The sequence below is a fragment of the Salminus brasiliensis genome, chromosome 25, assembly GCF_030463535.1.
Source record: "Salminus brasiliensis chromosome 25, fSalBra1.hap2, whole genome shotgun sequence".
Lineage (NCBI taxonomy): Eukaryota > Metazoa > Chordata > Actinopteri > Characiformes > Bryconidae > Salminus > Salminus brasiliensis.
Genome location: NC_132902.1, coordinates 1880419 through 1886087, shown reverse-complemented (window position 1 = coordinate 1886087; position 5669 = coordinate 1880419).

The window sequence follows — 5669 nt, the reverse complement described above, 5'->3', positions numbered from 1 at the left end:
CACTTTATTAGAAACACCACTTATTGGCCACTTTATCAGAAACACCTTCTACCATGTGCTTCCACTCACTGGCCACTTTATTGGAAACACCTACTACCTTGAGCTTCCATTTATTGGCCACTTTATTAGAAACATCTACTACCTTGTGCTTCCACTCACTGGCCACTTTATTAGAAACACCTGTTTGGTGTTATTTTCCATTCACTGACCACAGGCAGTTTTCAGCCCCCCCACTGATTGTCTGATAAATGGCTGCTTACCCGATAGAGCGCTCAATGGCACGAGTCCAGTCAGCGCCAAAACACACTGCTCGCCTGGTGCCAAAGCAAACTAACGAGTGTGTGTGTGTGTGTGTGTGTGAGAGAGAGAGAGAGAGAGAGTGAGAGTGAAAGAACAAGGCTCAGAAAATAGAACATATTCACGCCAGAGCGTTCGCTATCATAAAAGCCCCACCAGTGTTAATGAATGAATTAGCCGTATTTATGTTCTCCTCTGGCGGGTCGGGCCGAGCCAAGCTACATTCCGTGTCATAAAGGATTCACTTGGAAAGATTTGTGGCAGTTTATGATGTAGAGCATAAAGCTCACTGCTGGTCATAAATCAGCCCCAGCAGCGCCGCTCGCTCCAGTCCCCCTTAAAGAATCCGCTCAGTATAGGGTGGCACACAGGACGGCCAATCAGATTTCAGAGGTAGCCAGTGCCACCCGGGCCAGCTCGGGCACGTACGTCTCTGTAGGTGGTCAAATCTGGTCCCTTCTTCATAACTGTCTACATGTGTGGTACTATTTAATTGGCTACAGCAGTAAAATTAATATCACTATATTATCTAATGACAAAGAACCCAACCCGGGAGCGTGGTGGAAGCCAGGGTTTTGCCGGATGGTTGCTATGCTAACTTGCTAAGTGTGTCCTATGTTATTCTAGGTGGTTGCATGAGTGATCCTAATTGACACTACCCCACAGGGCAAGGGTATAGCTATGTGGTTGGTGTGGCCACTCCTATGTTATTTTAGTTGGTTGCTAAGGGGTTGCTATGCGGTAGCTATGTTGTTCCAGGTGGTTTCTTGGGTGATGCTAATTGGCACTATTCCAGATGGTTGCACGGGTATAGCCATGTGGTTGGTTTGGTTCTATGGGTGGCTGGTAGGGTGTTGCCAGGTGGTTTCTTTGGTGATGCTAATTGGCACTACCCCACAGGGCAAGGGTATAGCTATGTGGTTGTTATGGCAACTCCTATGTTATTTCAGTTGGTTGCCTAGGGGTTGCTATGTGGTAGCTATATTATTCCAGGTAGTTTCTTGGGTAATGCTAATTGGTACTATCCCAGATGGTTGCACGGGTATAGCGATGTGGTTGGTTTGGTACTATGGGTGGCTGGTAGGGTGTCGCCAGGTGGTTTCTTTGGTGATGCTAATTGGCACTATCCCAGATGGTTGCATGGGTATAGCCATGTGGTTGGTTTGGTACTATGGGTGGCTGCTTGGGTGTTGCCAGGTGGTTTCTTGGGTGATGCTAATTGGCACTACCCCACAGGGCAAGGGTATAGCTATGTGCTTGGTATGGCATTAGGGGTGGCTGCCAAAGTGTTGCCAGGTGATTGCTATGGTGTTCCAGCTGGATGTAGGGTGTCTTCTGTGGTATTCCAGGTTATAGCTTGATATGCCAGGTAGGTAGTCGCTAGTTTGTCGCTTAGCAACACCTATGTTACTCCAGGTGGTTTCTTGGGTAATGCTAATTGGCACTATCCCAGATGGTTGCAAGGGTATAGCCATGTTGTTGGCATGGTATTATAGGTAGCTGTTAGAGTATTGGAAGGTGCTTGCTGTGCTGTTCCAGTTTATACCATAGGTGGTTTCTGTGGTATTCTAGATGGCTGCTTGGGTGCTTGGAAATGGTTGCTGTAGTATCCCGGGGGATTGCTTGGTTATTGGCAGAGCATCCTTGTGTTGATAGGGATCTGGCAAAACTCTGACAACAATAGCTGCATTAGCCTCGTAGCTCCAGAGAAGTTAGCTGTGATATGCCAGGTGGTTGAGAGGATGTTGCTAAGTGGCTTGCTGTGTTGTCCCGGGTGGTTGCAAGGGTATAATTAGGTGGTCGCTAATCACCAATTACAGTATAGCCATTCGCTGTATGTGTCCAGATCATGCCTAGCCAGGCAAAAGAGGGAAAATCAGGGTGGCCAGTTTTCCACTACCAAGTTATTAACTTTTATGAAATGCTAGCGGGTGGTTGCTCATGGCAACACACCAGAAGGGTGGTAGGCTTTCTAATAAAGTGCACAGTGAAAATATGAGCTTCACAGCTCCTGCAGAAAATCTCCTGGATCTTTTTGCTGTTGTTGTTGTTGATGAAATATCTTAAGTAACAGTACGTTTTAGTCCCATTTTTAGTTTACGGCTATTTTACTGCAGCTGTTTTACAAGATTACTATATTTCACCGATGATTTCTCATATATATTATTTTTTATGGGAAAGAAAAAAGGTGAAATAGTTATTAGAAATAGATTTTTCTTTCCAACACGTGTTTGGCCTAATGTTCATTCGGTTCTCCTGGACGCTAAGCGGTGATTTGCCACCGGGCAGGGAGCTGGGCTTTTACCCTGGCAGCTAACTAGCGTCGGCGCTTTGATTCCCTGCCATGCTCCTCGCTGACAGGACCTTAAAACTGGCTGGGGTTGTAACAAAGTCTCCAGGCAGGAGCTGGTCATAAAGTAAAGGCCAGGAGCTGCCGATGTGTGCAAATGCCCCTCTGGAGAACCAGCTGTGCAGAGCAATGGCGCACGGGCAGCGTGGGTGGGCAGCGCGACTGACCACCCTGGGCACAGGGGGACTTTTAGCTACTACGCTAAGGTGCCCCCAAATGCAATTAATAATAAAAATGTGCTTGGGGTCCAAAATGGACTTCTTCAGTTTGGCACTGGAGCTATGAGGCTAATGTAGCTAACAATGTTAGCACTGTGCAAACAGTATGCTAATGTCAACACAGTTGCGCCAGTGTGCACGGACTGGTTACGTAATCTCAAGCAGACTTACTCATGTCCTTTCAAGCGCTGGATGACGGACTGTCCCTATACAGACAAAAGTATTGGGACACCTGCTCATTGCAGTGGCACTGCTGTGAGGATTTGATTGCATTCAGCGACAAGAGGTCACAATGTTGGATGATGATCACCACCACCACCACCTCAACTCGTCATCCCAAACTCAACCCAGTACGTTTGGATGGAGCACCGATCATCCATCATTCCAGAGCACATCATTCTTCCACTGCTCCACAGCTCAATGCTGTGGGGGGTGGGCTTTATACCCCTCTATAGCCCATGCCTCACATTATTAGGCACTGTGCCAATAGGTTCCTCAGGTTGATCTGCTCCAGAGAGTCCTATTCTACTGGTAATGGCAATGGGTGCAACCTAAAGCAGCCAAATGCATTCATTAGAAGGAGTGTCCACAAACTTTTGGACATGTAGTGTATATGGTAACTCTTCAGTACATTGTGGAGGACCATGCACCTCCTGCTACACCTCCAGCTCACCAAATCCAAATCCTTGTACTAGGTGAGCAGGTGAGCATCCATGCTAGGCTAAATGCTAATCATTCCAGATGAGGCCCTTTAGCTTGCCGGCTAATCGCAGGGATGGCAGCACTATCCGTGAACTGCATGTAAACAGGAAGGGACAGTAGTGCTTCCCAGTAAGGGACAGTGTCTCCCAGTCCTCCAAGGCCTGTTATAAGACATTTAAGCTATAACCATTACTGCTAGTATTTTCCTTGCCTTCCCTTCTTTCTCTGCTATCTCCCACCCAAGAGAAAGTTCCATGTGCTCGCATGTGACATTAGCCTGTCGTGCCCAGACTGTACGTTTCACTTGGAAAGCTAATAAAGTCAGTGCGAGCATTCTTATTATTTTTTTGTTGAAGTTTTCATAGTCCTCTTTTTCGTTTTTTTGTACTTTCCTGGCCACTCGGTTTCTCGGAGAACGTCCCTGTGTTGAGTTTGGCAGCACGTCCCTCGCTCTCTTCGAGGCTGGAAAAGTGTGGTAATGTGTGTATTTCTGTTGATGTTTCTAATTGGTCGGCGGTGACACAGGGGAGCGAGGAGTGGAGGTTAAGTTGCGGCCCGACTCGCGGAGGATCGAAGCGACGCTAACAGGAAGCCTGGACTTTATCTGCGTCCTCTCAGGACCGCATGCAGTTCTTTGTGGGATCTCGGAATGCCTTTACTGGCTTTCCAAGCAGGTCCACAAAGAGCTTGTATCGTGGTGGTGGGTGATGGGAGAGCCGTGGAGTAACTCCTCCTGGGGCAGTTAAGTACAACCACAATCAAGCTGGGATTTGAACCCACAACCTTGTGGTTGTGAGTTCAATTCTGACTTAAAGTCTTGGTAGCATTTCAGGACATTTATCGGTGCTGTCCAGCAAAAAAAAAAAAACTTGGATTTTTCACTTTTTTAACATCAGGTCTCCATGAAAACAAGACACTGGACTGTAACCGAACCAATCCCTGATTGGCAACCCACTAACCAATCACATACTGAGGCTTGTTCATGTATATCCCTGAGAAATCTGATTACCTTTATGCAGTCTAGTACCCAGCCAGCATGCTCATGTGGGGCTTACATGGATGGAACATGTGGGCTAGGTGGGCTAGGTGGGCTCCAGGTGGGCATGGGGTCTGAGAGGGTTTTTACATATGCTGTTTCCGGGACCTAATTGAGCCTCCCAAATGAGCTTCCCACTCATCATACAGCCCACCTAATCACCTAAAGGGTCTCATCTAGGCCCCATGTGCAACGTCCTGGTACCCAGATAGGGGTCCATGTTTAACCCCTTCCTGGTCCAATCCTTGGAACCCATGGACAAAAGTTTCCGATGCCCATTCAGGCCCCACATGGGCATGTTATCTGGGTAAGCAGTGGAAAAATGACAAGATTCTTGGTTTTATTAAAAAAAGGAATCATTCTGTTTTATTATGGCAAAAAATACATAAAGACATGGACAGACTGAGTCCACAACAAACAAGAATTCAATTCATCTTACAAACAGCTCCATAAAATATATATATATATATATAATAGTAATTGTCCTCTGTCTGGGGGACGAAGGCAGAGAATGACTGTACAAAACACACTTCCCTAAAAGACACTGTAAAAAAACAAACCAAAAAAAAACATAACAAAACTTTCTGTTGCTTTCAGTGGGCTCGAACTGTTCAACTGTGGCTCCCGAGCCTGAAGAGAGGCCTGTTTTACTTCTTGCATACAATTACCGGAACAAAAAATACTTTCTCTCCATATACATATAAATATATTTATGCTGTGCAAATTGCAAGTGTAAGGTCCCACCCAGTATAGCAGGGCTTACGAAGGAAGACGATAAACGCCGTACAAGACGACTGAGGGTTTCTTATGCTTTCTGGGTGTGCGGTTGTTGTGGGAACGAACGAATGGGGTGAGTGAGCATGGAAACGAATCAACCCAACGAACAATCGACTTTACAGTTTTTAAACTGGGCCAACACTGAGCTTCCCACTCACTACAACCCAACCTAATCTTACAAGGGTCCCAGCTAGGCCCCATGTGCAACATTCATGTACCCAGATGGGGTCCCATTACTGACCCTGGTGGAACCCCCAACCCCCCCCCCCCCCCCCCCCCTGATTGGCAT